At 40.1% G+C, this 19,524-nt stretch overlaps 1 protein-coding gene across 13 annotated transcripts in view; it reads right to left on the bottom strand.

Annotated features, from left to right (window-relative positions):
- The window catches only part of NCOA6 (nuclear receptor coactivator 6), a 186,315-nt gene that overhangs the window by 150,835 nt on the left and 15,956 nt on the right, over window positions 1-19,524 (bottom strand). For 6 of the 13 annotated variants that reach the window (XM_077170808.1, XM_077170775.1, XM_077170705.1 and 3 more), the window contains exon 2: window positions 1,139-1,280. The exons of the other annotated variants lie outside the window; for them this stretch is intronic. The gene's annotated coding sequence lies outside the window, so the exon portion shown is untranslated. The remainder of the gene's footprint in view (window positions 1-1,138; window positions 1,281-19,524) is intronic. 13 annotated transcript variants of the gene reach the window in all.

Here is a 19,524-nt window from a genome sequence, read left to right as displayed (position 1 = left end):
AAGTCCAAAGCTCCTACAGGAAAATTTATGTAAATGTCCAGCCTAATCAGAGAAAATTAGTACCCTCAAAGGACCAATAAAATGCCTGTCAAGGAGACTGGCATTTCAAAGTGTGACAATGCTGGTTTCCTCTTGGTAAGGATAAGAGACGATTTATGGGATGAGAGAATATTAACATTAACATTTAAACTCCAATCTTGACAGCTTAGTCAAAGAAACATAAACTAGTGAACTATGATAAGGTGAGACTCCTGAAAGCAGTGATCCTAACACAAATATAGTTAAGAATTCAACCAAGCATGTTATAAATCATTAGAACCAAGTCAGAAGCTCAGTAAGATTTCTCCCATCTTGTTAATTATAATTACCACAGTAAGTGGATAAAGTAAAATTTAGAGACAACTTACTCTATACATAATGTTCTAACTATGAACACCACCATGTTCTTTGAATCATAACATAGCTAAAGCCAAAAACAGCACAGGGTAGGAGCATCAGTTGTTAAATCCATGCTCTAGATATACAAATAATATTTAAGAAATTTACCAATTCCTACAATCCAGCAACTAACAAAAAATTCCCAAAAGTAACTTGAAGAGTAATTGCAAAGTAAGAACAAGAAGGCCTCTGGATCACTTAATCTAATTCCCTCATGGAACAGATGGGAAAATTAAGGCCCAAGTGAACAATTTGTCCTTGACCTCTTAGTAGTAGGGAAGTCTTTAATTTAATATATAATTCTTCTTTACAAATGAAAGACTTCAGTTTAAAAGCACTAGAAAAGTATGGTATACAATGATAATGAAGTTTGGGGTTGAAAGGGTGGTTCAGTGGTAGAGTTCTCGCCTGCCATTTGGGAGACCTGGGTTTGATTCCCAATCTGTGCACTTCCCAAAAAACAAACAAGCAATGATAATGAAGGGTGTTTTGCCATAAGTCAGTCGGGATGGAAAACAATCTTAAAGAACAATGGTGTTTCTCCTCTGCTAAGTTTCCCTCTGACAGAATGACAGAGTTAAACCACGGGATCTAGATCAGAGAAGTCCTCAGGTCATCATCTTAAGGGCCTGCCAGGGTTTCTTTTCCACTGTCTTACTATATTCATAATGACAATGTTGTCAGGCCTTATTTATTTTACCTTTTTGCTTTACGCTCTATAGTTGTCACTTTCTAAATCAAACATTGACGTCTCAAGATCAGCTTTCACTTTGGTTACCATTTCATCTATTAAACACCATTATCAATGATCCAGATGAATACACCAACTGTGCATAGCAAACCTACAGAAAGAACAATATCAGGTAGATGTACTAACATCCTCAAACACAGGAACAGCATTACAATGACTTGGAACAATTAGAAAAGCATTTCTTCAAATTTCAAAAATACAACATCCCCATTAGGATGAGTACTATTTAAAAGAAACAGAAAATAACATGAGTTGGCAAGGACACAAAAATCTACAACTCTGCTGCACTGCTAGCAAGAATGGAAAAATCTGGCAGATCCTCAAAATGTTAACAAAAGTACCACACGATCCAACAATTTCATTCCTAGATACATACCCCAAAGAACTCAAAGAATTGGTTATACACCAATTTGTTCACAGTAGCATCATTCACAATAGTTAAAAAGGTGGAAATAATTCAAATATCCATCCACAGATGAATGGATAAACAAAAGGTGGTATATTTGTACAATAGCATACTATTCAGCCATAAAACAGAATGAACTTCTGAAACATAACACGGATTACCTTGAAAACACTATGCTGAATGAAATAAGCCAGACACAAAAGGAACAAATATTGTATGATTCCCCTTACATGAAATACCTAGAATAAGCAAATTCATAGAAGCAGAAAGAAGATTAGAGGTTAAGAGGGGCTGGGGGGTGTGGGAGTATAGTGATTTATTGTTTAATGAGTAAAGCTTTTCTGTTTTGAGTGATGACGTTTGCATAATGGGAGAGTAGTGATCAAAGCACAACAGCATAAAAGTAATTAAGCCACTGAACTATACACTTAAAAATGGTTAAAATGGCAAAACTTATGTATATTATCACAATTTTAAAAAGTCACTTAAAAACTATAAAATTTGGCACACTCACCTCCCTCCATCTTGGGTTTGGTGAGTTCTGCCTGGGAGCGTAGAAATAAACCACCACCCCCCTACTTTAAATTTCCTGGTCTACTTTTCTTCTTTCTCACCCTTTTGCCTCCTAAACCTTTCATCTGGTGCCGGAAACCTGTGAGAGGAGCGCGGGTGCTGCCCACCTGGCCAGAGGTGCCCCGGCTTCCTCTCTCCTCTTTTCTCCACATAGCCAGCGACAAGGGATCCTTCGGCCCACCTCTGCATCCACCACAGATTGGGTAAGTCCCTCCCCTCCTAGCCCTGCTGCCGGGTCTCATGGTTCCAAGAGAGCCTGTCCGTTAATTACTCTCCGAAAATCGTGAATTCACGTCAGGTTCTCTTCCAAGGGCTGAGGTGAACAGGGACGCCGGCAAGCCTCATACCCTTCTTCTGGGACTCGAAAAGCTGTGGGGATGCCCCGCTTCTCGTTTCCCTCCCAAATTCAGGTCCAGGACCTGAAAGGGCCTCAAACCAGGGTGAGACGTCCCCTGGGGAGACAAGCCCCGGCTCGTAAGAACTCCGAGGAGGACTTTCTCAGGGCATTGGGACGCCGACACCCCCTGGGCCAGTCCTTTCTCCTTTGAGACCCATCAGTATGGGCAGTAGGTCCTCTCTCATGGGCCTGAGGATGCGACTTTCAATTTTAATATCCTTACGAACCTCCGCAACTTTTGCCAGAGGAATGACAAATGGGCCGAAATTCCTTATGTCCAAGCTTTTTTCCTTCTGTGCTCCTGCCCCTCCCCTTGTATCTTCCTCTTCCTCACTCTACCCTCCCCTCCCTCCAGTGGCACTCCAGTTGCCATCTTGCCTTTCCCTCCCCCCTTCTGCTTCAGCTACATCTCAGTCGCCATCTTCTCCTTCTCTTCCTCCTTCTGTTCTGGTGACGTCCCAGTCGCCATCTTGCCCACCTCTCTCCTCTTCCGCGCCGGCGGCACTCCCGCCGCCATCTTGCCTTTCTCTTCCTCCTTCTCCAACTATCAAACTACCTATAGTAAAGAATTCCAGTATCTAGCTAACGCTTACGACCTCACCTGGCATAACATTAATGTAATCTGCTCTTCTTCCCTAACTACAGATGAAAGAGACCATATTTTCAATGCAGTCAGGGCTCATGCTAACCAGGTGCATATAACCGACCACACCATGCCGGTAGGGGCCAAGGCAGTGCCAGACCAAAAGCCAGGGTGGGAATATCAGGTTGACACTCCAGCGGGGAGGAACGGGTGGGCTAGATGGGACAAAATGCTTACATGCCTCATAGCCAGCATGCAAAAAGCTTCAGATAAAGTAGCAAACTTCCATAAGCTAAGGGAAATTACCCAGGGTCCTGAAGAAAACCTGGCCGCTTTTCTACACCAGCTCACAGAAGCCCTCTCCCTATATACCCGCCTAGACCCCGATTGGGAGGCTGGTAAAACTGCTTTAGTCACACACTTTATATCCCAATCGGCTCCAAATGTAAGGTGTAAACTTAAAAAAATTGAGGATGGTCCTCAGGCCCCTATCCATGACCTGGTAAACATGGACTTTAAAATTTTTAATACTCGTGATAAACTAGAGAAGGCAGAAAAAGAATCCCGGGGCCGCCGAAAGGCGAATTTACAAACCCAATCCCTGATTGTGGCTCTGTGGCTCACTTCAATGGAGGAGAAGCCAGCTACGACTAATCCACCACTAGGAAAGTGCTTCAAATGTGGCCTCGAAGGACACTGGTCCTGTCAGTGCCCCAATCCTCGACTGCCCAAGGGACCATGCCCTCTCTGTGGTACAAAGGGACACTGGAAAAGTGACTGCTCCTTGGCGCCTGGCCGTGGAGGAGCCGTCCTTCCAATCCCTATTCCACTGCTAGCAGTCCTGGGCCTGGCCACCAACGACTGACGACGCCCAGCCTCAGCGACCCCAATCACCCTCGTCAAGCCCAGGGTAACAATCAAGGTAGCGGGTAAGTCCACCTCCTTTTTAGTGGACACAGGGGCCACCTTTTCTGTTCTCCCCTCTTACTCAGGTCAATTCCTTCCTTCCCAGGTCACAGTTATGGGCATAGATGGCCGTCCTTCGCGCCCCTTAACTACTGGACCGCTTACATGTTTAATAGAAGGGTACCCCATTACATATTCTTTCTTAGTAATGTCTTCTTGCCCCGGCCTGCTAATGGGGCAAGATCTTCTTGCCAAATTAAGAGCCTCACAACACTGGATAAAAAAAAAACATCAAATAAAACTTCACAGCAAGTGCCAGACTAACATCACTATCCACAACACCACCCATGCCCCCAAAGGACAATATTTCTGGTGTAATGGAACTCTTACCAAGTGCCTTAACTCCACTGCCCCAGGACCAGGCTTCCTGGTTACTATTGTTCCTCAACTGACCCTCTATGGGGAGTCTGAACTAATTTGGCTACTGCCCTCTCCTTGCTCAAAAAGGGCTACTTTTCTTCCTATCCTAGTAGGCATCAGCCTAACCGCTTTGGTTGCAGCCTCAGCCACAGTGGGAAGGGCACTGGGACATGGTATTTTAACCTCTCAAAACTTTGAGACTCGACTACAGGTAGCCCTGGAATTGACATTAGAATCCCTCTCCTCTCTACAATGCCAACTCACCTCACTAGCCCAGGTAATTCTTCAAAATCGATGGGCCTTAGACCTGCTGACAGCTGAAAAAGGAGGAATGTGTATATTCCTACAAGAGGAATGCTGCTATTACGTCAACGAGTCAGGTCTGATGGAACAAAATATTCAAACCCTAAACAAACTAAGAGATGAACTCTACCACAGAAAGCAAGGAACCAACTCTGCCTTAAACTGGTTTTCTTCTCCCCTGGCAACATGGCTCCTCCTGCTACTAGGACCAGTTATCCTAATCTGTCTCTTTTTTCTCCTAGCTCCCTGCCTCCTCAACTTCCTTCAGGGATGCATGAAGGAACTATCCCAGGTAGCAGTCAACCAAATGCTCCTGCATCATTATCATCACCTGCCCTCCTCACCAAATTCCTACAGCCAGACTCCCCACTCCCCTAGCCATGACAGTTCTGGCCTATAACCCCACGCTGCCGCATTACAGCAGGAAGTAGCCAGAAAGATCTCGGCGCCCTATTATCACAAATAGGGGGAACGGGGAAAGGCACTGCAACTGGAGCTGAAGAGGCTGTGTCACCCTTCCCAACCCGACTTCCGGAACTAATAAACCACCCCTTCCGGATGTTACCTGACCCCCATCCTTAAAAGCTGCCCGCGCTGAAGCCCACATGTGCACTCACCTCCCTCCATCTTGGGTTTGGTGAGTTCTGCCCGAAGCGCAGAAATAACCCCCCCTCCCACTTTAAAAAAAAAAAAAAAACTATAAAATTTAGAGGAAGACCATGGGAAGATAGCAGAGCAGGAAGCTCCAGGAATCAGTCCATCCACCAAAACAACTAAGAGGAGCTCAGCCGAACTAAGAGCAGCTGTCTAAATCAACAACTTTGAACGCTGAAGTCTAGTGGAACATTGTGCAGCATCCAGGTAAGAACTTGGGGAAGAGGCTGATTTAATGCATTACCGTTGGTGAATTTCACCCTTTGGGCAGCATCTACCATCCTCTACCCCACAGTTGCGTGGCCAGAAGCAGTGGGGACTACAGCCCAGCAGCTGGTAAAGCTTGCTGATGCCAAGATTGGCTATGAGGACCTAGTCCATCAAATTTCAGTGAGGAAGGGATGTGCTCTAATCACTGATCACAGCTTCTGATCAGCTAAATCAGATCCCTGAGCAGCCAGCTCTGATGGCAGCCATTTTTTCCAAACCCCTCAAGGAAAAGCAGCACAGAGGGAGTAGCAAAAATAATTTGGAAAAGTCACTGATAGAGGACTCCAGCCCTCAAGAACAACAACAACAAACATCTAGCAATCTCAAGAAGTAGGACTAGATCTCCAGAGTATAACAACATAATACTCAGAATGCTCAGTTCACAACAAAAAATTACAACACGCACAAAGAAATAGGAAAATATGGCCTATTCATAGGAAAAAAAACTGAGGAAGTCCATACATAGGAACTATTATTAGTCAAAGACTTTAAATCAACTTTTAAATATGTTTAATGAGCTAAAGAAATATATATAAAAAGAACTAAAGGAAATTAGGAAAAAGTTCTCAGTACAAAGTAGAGAAATAGATATTATAAAAAGGAATCAAATGGCAATTATGGAGCTACAAGATAGAGTAACTGAGATGAAAAACTCAAACAGATTCAAAAGCAGACCTGAACAGACAGAAAAAAAATCAGTAAACTTGAAGACAAAGCAATTGAAACTACTGAATGTGAGTAGCAGAGAGGAAAAATAATGAAGAAAAATGAAGAGCCTGAGGGACCCGTGGGACACCATCAGTCATACCAATATATGCATCACCGGAGTCTCCAAAGAACAAGAGAGAGAGAGAAAGTGACAGGGAAAAAGTATTTGAAGAAATAATGAAACTGTCCCCAATCTGCTGAAAGACACCAATATACAAATCCAGGAAGCTCAATGAACTCCAAGCAGGATAGACTCTATCTCCAACAAGACACATTATAGTGAAATTGACAGAACTCAAAGAAGAAAGGATTTTGAAAGCAGAAAGAGAAATGTGATTTGTTACATACAAGGGATTCCTCAGATAAGATTAACAGTGGATTTCTCATCAAAGACCATGGAAGCGAGTAGACAGTGGGGTGGCATATTTAAAGTAAAAAAAAAAAAAAATCCAATATTGACTGGTTCGTGCCAATATAAACTGGTAGTTACTCAAAGGATAATTTGATGATATGGCTAAAACTGATATCCTTAACCTACAACTTCCAAATGGGTCCCTGGACCAGATAAATCCTGAAACGCAGAGGGGTCAGTCCTTCCAGAACACCAACTAGTTCCATCCCCCATCCCATATTAACGACAGCCCCTTCCAACATGAAAAAAATTAGAATGGCCATTGGCCAAATACCCCTAAAGAGTGGGAGAAAGATCAAAGGTGATGGTGGAGTTATAGAGAGAAGGTCAGGTTTAACATATGAGTATGAGTGCTAAATCATTATACTGATATTTCTTTTAGCCTACAGTTCCCTTAGAGCAACTAGAAAAAAAAAGCTAAAATAGTGGAATTGTAACCCATACTGAATTCTGAACTCAGTTCTACAAATAATTGTTGTGATGTACTTTGAAATTTATTGCTTTTATGTATGTATGTTATGTAAAGAGGAAGACTATAACAGAGAAGATAGGATTTAACAAATGAGTAAGACTGCTGACTCATTATATTGATATTCTGTTGGTCTCCAATGTCTTAGAGCAGCTAGAAGAAATAAACGAAAATTCATGGAACTGTCACCCATATCAAACTTTAAAATCTGTTTTATAACTACTTGTCAAAATGCAATTGGAAATTTATTGCTTTTTTGTATATATGTTATATTTCATAATGAAAAAAACATTAAAAACAAATGATATCCTTAGACCTAACTAAACCACTTTTTGGAGGGGGGAGTGGTTTATAAAAAGATGTAGCAGCAATGTAACTTAGAATTGCAAAGCAGAAATAAAAACCAACGGCCAATCACCCAACTGCCAAATAATCTGAGAGTCTTTAAACTTTGTTTCTTGTGTGTCCATTAAAATGATAAACATAGGCACATGGAAAAGTACATCAATATATGCTCAAGTGGAAAAAGACTATAAAAACTATTTAGGTCTTCTGGGGCCAACATGGCAGCTTAGCAATGTGCGTGTTTTAGTTCATCCTCCAGAACAACTACTAAATAACCAGAAACAGTAAAGGACAGCTCCTGGAGCCACGTCAGTGACCGGACACACAGCGTACCCCAGTCTGGACCAGCTGGACTGGTTGTGAGCCTCCCCAGAACCGTGAGTTCCCCAAGCCACAGCGGCCAGCAACCCTCCCCACAGACTGCTTCCCAGAGGGGAAAGGAAAGAGACTTTGCTGTGTGCAACTAAGCTTCAAGTGTGGAATTAATTCACAAATTCTGACTACTAAACATATGCCCCCAGCTCAGGTGAACCTGGACAAAGTGGAGGTTGCTGATTTTTGCCCCAGCACAAAGGGGACAGGGCGGATGGAAAAAGAAAAAAAAAGAAACAGAGGTTTTTGTGGCTGTATTTTGACAAAGGCTTGACTGCCTTTGGATACAGTGGCAGGACTTCTCAGGCTGCAACTACCCCAGATATAGGCAGAAACAAGCTTGTCTAAGAGCTTGTCTAGAGCCTGTGCCTTCCCCAGGGGAGGAGTAAGGCCCAACTCAGGTGGAATCCCTCCCTCAAGGAATTCAGACACCAGGGCTTGGAAATTGGAAGCCATTAAAACCAGCCTACAACCTCTCCTCTGTCTCCACCACGCCCCCAGAGGGGAGAGTCTGCCAAAGTTAAAGGTACCGCATCATCTTATGCTGGTGGGACCTGCAGTCAGACAAGCAACACATATTGGGCAGGATAAGAAAAACAGAGCCCAGAGACTTCACAGGAAAGGCTTTCAATCTGCTGGGTCTCACCCTCAGGGAAAACCGAGACAGGTGACTCTTTCCTCCTGAGAGGAGGCCAGTTTGGTCTGGGAAAATCTGGCTGGGGTCTACAATACCTAAGTAGATCCTTCTAAGGGTTGGGGGGGGGGGGGGAGGGGAAAGGTACCATACAAGCAGGGCAAGAAACAAGAAAACAAGAACTGAAAAATTCTCCTCTGTTAAACAAAACCTAAGGTGGAGACCAGATAAAGCTGAACTGAATGTCAAAGAACAGATAGACAACAAATTCATCCAGCAAGAAAACCTTAGGTAAAAGAAGTGAAAGCAATCTCCAGAGTAAACTAATTAAGGTAATTAAATGCCTAGACGCCAGCAAAAAATAACAAATCACACTAGGAAAATTGAAGCTATGGCCCAGTCAAAGAAACAAACCAACAACTCAAATGAGATACAGGAGCTGAAACAATTAATTCAGAATGTATGAAGAGACATGGAAAACCTCATTGAAAATCAAATCAATGAATTGAGGGAGGATATAAAGAAGGCAAGGAATGAATAAAAAGAAGAAATCAAAAGTCTGAAACAACAAACCACAAAACTTATGGAACGAAAGGCACAAGAGGAGATTAAAAAAACAATGGAAACCTACAACATTAGATTTCAAGAGGCAGAAGCTAAGATTAGCGAACTGGAGGATGGAACATATGAGATCCGACAAGCAAAAGAAAATATAGGGAAAAGAATGGAAAAATATGAGCAGGGACTCAGGGAACTGAATGACAATATGAAGCACAAGAATATATGTGCTGTGGGCGTCCCAGAAGGAGAAGAGAATGGAAAAGGACAAAAAAAACTAATGCAGGAAATTATCACTGAAAATTTCCCAACTCTTATAAAACACTTAAAATTACAGATCCAAGAAGTGCAGCGTACCCTAAAGAGACAGATCCAAATAGAGGTACTCCAAGACACTAACTAATCAGAATGTTAGAGGTCAAAGAGAAAGAGAGAATCTTGAAAGCAGCAAGAGAAAAGCAATCCATCACATACAAGCGAAGCTCAATAAGACTATGCATAGATATCTCAGCAGAAATCATGGAGGTGAGAAGATACTGGGATGACATATTTAAATTACTAAAAGAGAAAAACTGCCAACCAAGAATTCTATATCCAACAAAATTATTCTTCAAAAATGAGGGTGAAATTAAAACATTTTCAGAAAAAAAAAAATCACCGAGAAAACTTGTGACCAAGAGACGGGCTCTGCAAGAAATACTAAAGGGAGCACTAGAGGCAGATATGAAAAGATAGGAGAGAGACGTGTGGAGAAGAGCGTAGAAAGGAAGACTATCAGTAAAGGTAAAAAGAAGAAAAATTAGATATGACAAATAAAATCCAAAAGGTAAAATGGAAGAAGAAAGTACTACCCACACAGTAATAACACTAAATGCTAATGGATTAAACTCCCCAGTCAAAAGACATAGACTGGCAGAATGGATTAAAAACAGAACCCATCTATATGCTGTTTACAGGAAACGCATCTTAGACCCAAAGATAAACATAGGTTGAAAGTGAAAGGTTGGGAAAGATATTTCATGCAAATAACAATCAGAAAAGAGCAGGAGCAGCTATATTAATATCCAACAAATTAGACTTCAAATGTAAAACAGTTAAAAGAGACAAAGAAGGATACTATGCATTAATAAAAGGAACAATTCAGCAAGAAGACATAACAATCATAAATATTTATGCACTGAACCAGAATGCTCCAAAATACATGTGGCAAACACTGAAAAGAAATATAGACACTTCTACCATAATAGTTGGAGACTTCAATTCCCCACTCTCATCAATGGACAGAACATCTAGACAGAGGATCAATAAAGAAACAGAGAATTTGAATAATACAATAAATGAGCTAGACTTAACAGACATTTATAGAACATTACACCCGACAACAGTAGGATACACCTTTTTCTCAAGTGCTCATGGATCATTCTCAAGGACAAACCATATGCTGGGTCACAAAGCAAGTCTCAATAAATTTAAAAAGACTGAAATCATACAAAACACTTTCTCAAATGATAAAGCAATGAAGTTGGAAATCAGTAATAGGCAGAGGGCCAGAAAATTCACAAATACGTGGAGGCCAAAGCCAGATAAAGATGTTACAAAAAAAAGAAAATCACAGACCAACCTCTGTAATGAATATAGATGTAAAATTCCTCAACAAAATTCTAGCAAATAGAATCCAGCAACACATTAAAAGAATTGCCAAGTAGGATTCATCCCAGGTATGCAAGGATGGTTCAACATAAGAAAATCAATTAATGTAATACACCGTATCAACAAATTGAAGCAGAAAAACCACATGATCATCTCGATTGACGCAGAAAAGGCATTTGACAAAATTCAACATCCTTTCCTGTTGAAAACACTTCAAAGGATAGGAATACAAGGGAACTTCCTCAAAATGATAAAGGGAATTTATGAAAAGCCCACAGCTAATATTATCCTCAATGGGGAAAAATTGAAAACTTTCCGCCAAGATCAGGAACAAGACAAGGATGTTCACTATCACCACTATTATTCAACATTGTGTTGCAAGTTCTAGCCAGAGCAATTAGACAAGAAAAAGAGATGCAAGGCATCAAGATTGGAAAGGAAGAAGTGAAACTCTCACTGTTTGCACATGATATGATACTATATGTCAAAAATCCAAAATAATCCACAGCAAAACTACTAAGCTAATAAACGAGTACAGGAAAGTGGCAGGTTACAAGATCAACATTCAAAATTCTGTAGTGTTTCTATATACTAGTAATGAACAACTTGAGGGGGAAATCAAGAAACGAATTTCATTTACAGTTGCAACCAAAAGAATAAAATATTTAGGAATAAATTTAATTAAAGAGACAAAAAACCTATACAAAGAAAACTACAAGAAATTTGTTAAAAGAAATCACAGAAGACCTAAATAGATGGAAGGGTATACCGTGTTCATGGATTGGAAGACTAAATATAGTTAAGATGTCTATATTACCTAAATTGACTTACAGATTCAATGCAATACCAATCAAAATCCCAACAACTTACTTTTCAGAAATAGAAAAAACAATAACCACATTTATCTGGAAAGGCAGGGTGCCCCGAATTGCTAAAAGTATCCTGAGAAAAAAAAATGATGTTGGAGGTCTCACGCTACCTGACTTTAAAGCATATTACGAAGCTACAGTGGTCAAAACAGCATGGTACTCATTGAATTAGGATGAAAAGAAATGACTGTCCCCACAAGATTGAATCAGGATTAAAATATGGCTTTTCTGGGGTACATAATACTTTCAAACCAGCACAGAATTGTTTTCTTGATTTCCTTTACAGATTGTTCATTACTGATGTATAGGAACCCAGCTGACTTCTGCATGTTTACCTTATAACCTGTAACACTTTTGAATTAGTTAGTTAATTAATTAATTAATTATAGTAAAAAAAAACAGCATGGTACTGGCATAAAGATAGATATATTGACCAATGGAATCAAATAGAGTGTTCAGATACAGACACTCTCATCTATAGACATTTGATCTTTGATAAGGCAGTCAAGCCAACTCACCTGGGACAGAACAGTCTCTTCAATAAATGGTGCCTAGAGAACTGGATATCCATATGCAAAAGAATGAAAGAGGACCCATATCTCATACCCTATACAAAAGTTAACTCAAAACGGATCAAAGACCTAACATTAGGTCTAAGAACATAAAACAGTTAAAGGAAAATGTAGGAAAATATCTTATAAATCTTATAATTGGAGGCGGTTTTATAGACCTTACACCCAAAGCAAGAGCACTGAAGAAAGAAATAAATAACTGGGAACTCCTCAAAATTAAACACTTTTGTGCATCAAAGAACTTCATCAAGAAAGTAAAAAGACAGCCTACACAATGCGAGACAATATTTGGAAATGACATATCAGATAAAGGTCTCATATAAAGAATTTATAAAGAGATTGTTCAACTCAACAACAAAAAGACAGCCAATCCAATTACAAAATGGGAAAAAGGCTTGAACAGACACTTCTCAGAAGAGGAACTACAAATGGCCAAAAGGCACATGAAGAGATGCTCAACGTCCCTGGCCATTAGAGAAATGCAAATCAAAACCACGAGATATCATCTCACACCCACCGGAATGGCCATTATCAACAAAACAGAAAATGACAAGTGCTGGAGAGGATGTGGAGAAAGAGGCACACTTATTCACTGTTGGTGGGAATGCCAAATGGTGTAACCACTGTGGAAGGCAGTTTGGTGGTTCCTCAAAAAGCTGAATATAGAATTGCCATATGACCCAGGAATACCATTGCTAGGTATCTACTCAAAGGACATAAGGGCAAAGACACAAATGGACATTTTATAGCAGCATTATTTACAATTGCAAAGAGATGGAAACAGCCAAAATGTCCATCAACAGACAAGTGACTAAACAAACTGTGGTATATACATACAATGGAATATTATGCAGCTGTAAGACAGAATAAAGTTACGAAGTATGTAACAACATGGATGGACCTTGAGGGCATTATGCTGAGGGAGATTATCCAGAAAGAAAAGGACAAATAGTGTATGGTCTCACTGATATGAACTGACATTAGTGAATAAACTTGGAATATTTTGTTGGTAACAGAGACCATTAAGAGATAGAAATAGGGTAAGATATTGAGTAATTGGAGCTGAAGGGATACAGATTGTACAATAGGACTGAATATAAAAACTCATATATTCATATGGACAGCACAACACTACCTAACTGTAATACAATTATTACACTGAATGTAATAATTCAGTTAAAACACTGAATGAAGCTGAATGTAAGAACAATAGAGGGAGGAGGGCAGAGGGCATAAATGAAATCAGAAAGAAAGACAGACGACTTCTGGAGAAGATGGCGGCTTAGTAAGACGCGCGGGTCTTAGTTCCTCCTCCAGAACAGCAACTAAAGAAGCAGAAACAATACGAAACAGCTCCCGGAGCCACGACAGAGACCAAAAAGACAGCATACCCCATTCTGGAACAGCTGAACGGGCAGGGACAATCCGCTGTGGTGAGATACCCGAGGGGCGCGCGTTTTCCCGGCCGGGGCGGCTGGCGACTGGGGTCCCCTCCACGCACATGGCTCCCCGGTCTGACTAGGAACGTTGGATAGTGGGGCCCTCCTGCCACGCTTGGTGTCTCGGGCCAGCTGGGCAATTTGGACCGGCACTCCCCCAAGCCGCAGCGGCCGGCGACCCCCCCTCCACATGTGGTTTCCCGGGCCGACTGCGAGATTCGGATTGGCAAGTTAAAGGAGCCACAGCACCTTTTACTGGTGGGACCTGCAGACAGACGAGCGCCACGAACGCCACCTACTGGACAGGAAAAGAAAAACAGAGCCCAGAGATTTCACAGAAAAACCTTTCAACCAGCCGGGTCCCACACCCAGGGAAATCTGATCAAATGCCCAGACACCAGCAGAAAATAATGGATGACGCTCGGAAAATTGAAGATATGGCCCAGTCAAAGGAACAAACCAATAGTTCAAATGAGATACAGGAGCTGAGACAACTAATGCTGAATATACAAACAGAAATGGAAAACCTCTTCAAAAACCAAATCAATAAATTGAGGGAGGACATGAAGAAGACATGGGCTGAACAAAAAGAAGAAATAGAAAATCTGAAAAAACAAATCACAGAACTTATGGGAGTGAAGGACAAAGAAGAAAAAATGGAAAAAACAATGGATACCTACAATGGTAGATCTAAAGAGACAGAAGCTACAATTAGTGAACTGGAGGATGGAACATCTGAATTCCAAAAAGAAACAGAAACTATAGGGAAAAGAATGGAAAAATTTGAACAGGGTATCAGGGAACTGAATGACAATATGAAGCGCACAAATATACGTGTTGTGGGTGTCCCAGAAGGAGAAGAGAAGGGAAAAGGAGGAGAAAAACTAATGGAAGAAATTATCACTGAAAATTTCCCAACTCTTATGAAAGACCTAAATTTACAGATCCAAGAAGTGCAGCGCACCCCAAAGAGAATAGACCCAAATAGGCGTTCTCCAAGACATTTACTAGTTAGAATGTCAGAGGTCAAAGAGAAAGAGAGGATCTTGAAAGCAGCAAGAGAAAAACAATCTGTCACATACAAGGGAAACCCAATAAGACTATGTGTAGATTTCTCAGCAGAAACCATGGAAGCTAGAAGACAGTGGGATGATATATTTAAATTACTAAAAGAGAAAAACTGCCAACCAAGACTCCTATATCCAGCAAAATTGTCCTTCAAAAATGAAGGAGAAATTAAAACATTTATAGACAAAAAGTCACTGAGAGAATTTGTGACCAAGAGACCAGCTCTGCAAGAAATACTACAGGGAGCACTAGAGTCAGATACGAAAAGACAGAAGAGAGAGGTATGGAGTAAAGTGTAGAAAGAAGGAAAATCAGATATGATATATATAATACAAAAGGCAAAATGTTAGAGGAAAATATTATCCAAACAGTAATAACACTAAAAGTTAATGGACTGAATTTCCCAATCAGAAGACACAGACTGCCAGAATGGATTATGACCCAGCAATACCACTGCTAGGTATCTACTCAAGGGACTTAAGGGCAAAGACACAGACGGACATTTGCACACCAGTGTTTATAGAAGCATTATCTACAATTGCAAAGAGATGGAAACAGCCAAAATGTCCATCAACAGACGAGTGGCTAAACAAACTGTGGCGTATACCTACAATGGAATATTATGCAGCTTTAAGACAGACTAAACTTATGAAGCATGTAATAACATGGATGGACCTAGAGAACATTAAGCTGAGTGAGTCTAGCCAAAAACTAAAGGACAAATACTGTATGGTCCCACTGATGTGAACCGATATTCGAGAATCAGCTTGGAATATATCATTGGTAACAGAGACCAGCAGGAGTTAGAAACAGGGTAAGATAATGGGTAATTGGAGCTGAAGGGATACAGACTGTGCAACAGGACTAGATACAAAAACTCAAAAATGGACAACACAATAATACCTAAGTGTAATGTAACTATGTTGGAACACTGAATGAAGCTGCACCTGAAATATAGTTTTTTGTTTGTTAAAAAAAAAAAAAAAAAAGAAAGATAGACGATAAAGACTGAGATGGTATAATCTAGGAATGCCTAGAGTGTATAATAATAGAGACTAAATGTACAAATTTAAAAAATGTTTTTGCATGAGGAAGAACAAAGGAATGTCATTACTGCAGGGTGCTGAAAATAGATGGTAATTATATTTTAAAATTTCAACTTATGTGTGAGACTAAAGCAAAAAAAATGTTTATTTGGTACAAAATTTATATTTTAACTAGTGTATTTCCTAATATAACTTACGTAGATAGTTTGATTGAACACCATAAGTATTTGGAACCTAGGGTTCAATCCTTTCAATTTAGTCCATTTTTATTTAATGCCCCAACTCAAATGACTTTTTCCAACAAGATTTCTCAATCCTCCGAGAGGAAGTGATCTCTTTGAATTCCCAAAGCACTTACTGTCTCATTTAAAACACTTATGAATATACCCCCTTTGTTATTTATGTTCACAAGAATGTTTTCTAAATGGTAGAAATTACTCACCAACTGTATATACCCCTCAAAGGTGGTAGGTAGTCAACATACACGAACCACCACAATCATATTTTTCTCCATATTTATTCTAATCTCAATCCTTTTGAATGAGTCATCTCCACATACAGGAGTTAAACATAACCCAAAAAACTTCAGTTGAACACTCATTTTCTTTAGGAAGCCTACATAGAATCAAAATTACTCATTTATATCAATATGCATCACATTAGTATGTATATGTACATACTGTTAAGCTAATATAGGAAAGAATGTTTATTCAACAAATCCATTATTTAGGGTCTCATGATAAGTTTCTTATTAAGTCTGGCCAAATGCTGGCTTACCTAAATTCTTCCCACTTATCCCAGTTATTTGGTGCTTAACTACAGCATCTTTAAATTTCTCCAAGTGTCTGAATTTTTCAAGTCTATTTATAGAAGGCACGCAGCCTTACTTCTATATAAGATTTATAATTATGGTAAGAGGTTTTAACCTAATAAATTTTCCTCTGTAAAATCCAAAACATGAAGTTATTCACAAATTTGCAACTCTTTCTTTCTATGAGGAACTACTGCTATCTGGTCTTTAGAAAAAGTACACAAATATCAACAGGTGCAATATCAGTTAAAGGAGTGGCTAATGGGATCTTTTGTTGACTCTGTGTGAATGTATATGTGAGGGAGAGAGGTTGCAGCTGACTATTGCTAAATGTAAACCTAAATAGCTATTTAAAGTGTAAACATCCTCTGAACTTGCTAATTATTAATATTATTAACTGACATAATATTATTCACTGACTACTAATATTCTGGTAGAAGACACAATTCTTTACAAGTTAAACATGTGGTACTGGACTACTACTTTATAAGGCTTATATATGAAATATAGTTTATTACCAAATTCTAGGGATACATTATTTTCTCCACAAAGCCTTTACATACATGTCTATGTATACCTCTAATCATTCATTAATTCACTGAGTAAATGTTTATTGAGGCAAATACCTTGTCATGGTTAGGAACATGTGTCAACTCGGCCAAGTTGTGGTAGCTGTTTATCTGATTGGGCAAGTACTGGCCTGTCTGTTGCAACAAGGACATTTCATAGGATTAGGTCATGATCACATCAGCTGCATCCACAGCTGGTTCCATTTGTAATCAGCCAAAGGGGAGTGTCTTCTACAATTAGTGATGCTAAATCTAATCATGGGAAACCTTTTAAGGAGGACTCAGAGGAGAGAGGCCCCATTCCTGCTTTGGCTGGTAAGCCTCTCCTGCAGAGTTCATCCAGACCCTCCATCAGAGTCGTCGGCTTCACAGCCTCCCCTGTGGATTTGGACTCTGCATTCCTGCGGTCACATGAGACACTTTTATAAATTTTATATTTGCAAGTGTTCCCTGTTGATTCTGTTTATCTAGAGAACCCTAACTAATACATACCTTAAGTCCTTTTTAGAATAAGTAAGCATAGTAAAAGATTAAAATTTTAAAAATAAATAAATTTGACACAAGAGTTAAGAGGAGGTTTAGATTTCCTATATGGTGAGGATGTGTTTATTGGTTTGCTTTCTCTTGGGAACAATGAAATTATCTAAAATTGAGAGTGTTGACGGACTGTGGACTTTGGGCACTATACATGATACCTGATGAATGCAGGTGGCTGAAGGATGCACTGACTGAGAAGTAGATTGGCAAACGATGGTCTATACTTATGAACAAATGTTGTGCTGCCACAAAAAAGGAACAAAGCCATGAGGCAAGCAAGGATATGAATGAACGTGTGGGACATTTGGTGAGGCAAAATAAGCCAGAAACAAAAGAACAACAATGGTATGATGTCCTTTAGAAAATACTTACAAGAAAACAGAGGCCTAGATTTTAAGCTTTTATAGCAGACACATTTAGTCTGGCATTACATTAAGCTATACAGGATTATAGGACCTATATAAAACAGCCTCTTGAAATCCAGAAATTGTAAGTACCACTCCAGACTAAATGTGTCTGCTATAAAAGCTTAAAATCTAGGCCTCTGTTTTCTTGTAAGTATTTTCTAAAGGACATCATACCATTGTTGTTCTTTTGTTTCTGGCTTATTTTGCCTCACCAAAATGTCCCACACGTTCATTCAAAAGCCTGGAAAGGAAGGTGTTCTAGTTTGCTAGCTGCCAGAATGCAATATACCAGAAATGGAATGGCTACCTACATAATGGAATGGCTTTTAAAAAGAGGAATTTACTGAGTTGCTAGTTTACAATTCTAAGGCTGAGAAAATGTCCCAGTTAAAACAAGTCTATAGAAATGTCCAATCAAAGGCATCTAGGGAGAGATACGTTGGTTCAAGAAGGCTGATGAAGTTTAGGGTTTCTCTCTCAACTGGAAGGGCACATGGTGAACACAGTCAGTTTCTCTCTCATCTGAAAAGGCATATGATGAATATGGTCAGGGTTCCTCTCTCATCTGGCAGGGCACATGGCGAACACAGTGTCATCTGCTAACTTCTCCTGGTTTCCTGTTTCATAAAGCTCCCTGGGAGGCATTTTCCTTCTTCATCTGCAAAGGTCGCTGGCTCGTGGACTCTCTGCGTTGTGGTGCTGAAGTATTGGCTGCTCTCTCCAAATCTCTTCCATTCTCCAAAATGTTTCCTCTTTTATGGGACTCCAGAAATTTATCAAGACCTACCCAAATGGGTGGAGACAAGTCGTCACCTAATTCAGCTTAACAACCACTCTTGATTAAATCACATTTCCAGGGAGATGATCTGATTACAGCTTCAAACATACTGTATTGAATACGGATTATTCTGCCTTTATGAAATGGGATTTAGATTAAAATATGGATTTTCTAGGGGACATGCATCCTTTCAAACCAGCACAGAAGGTATTCAAAACCTTCCATGATTTGGTTGTAAAATAATGTAGAGATTAAGAACATGGGCTTTGGTACTTAAAACTAGGCCTAAGAGTCACTCCCAACAGGACCTCTTTTGTTGCTCAGATGTGGTGTCTCTCTCTCTCTCTCTCTCTCTCAGCCAACACAAGCAAACTCACTGCCCTCCCCCTCTCTACATGGGACATAACTCCCGGCGGTGTAGACCTTCCTGGCAATGTGGAACAGAAATCCTAGAATGAGCTGGGACTCAGCACCAAGGGATTGAGAAAACCTTCTCAACCAAACAGGAGAAGAGCAAAATGAGACAAAATAAAGTGTCAATGGCTAAGAGATTTCAAATAGAGTCAAGAGGTTATTCTG

This window comes from Tamandua tetradactyla, chromosome 1 (genome assembly GCF_023851605.1).
Source record: "Tamandua tetradactyla isolate mTamTet1 chromosome 1, mTamTet1.pri, whole genome shotgun sequence".
NCBI classification, from domain to species: Eukaryota; Metazoa; Chordata; class Mammalia; order Pilosa; family Myrmecophagidae; genus Tamandua; species Tamandua tetradactyla.
This window is presented reverse-complemented; position numbering and strand designations above follow the sequence as displayed.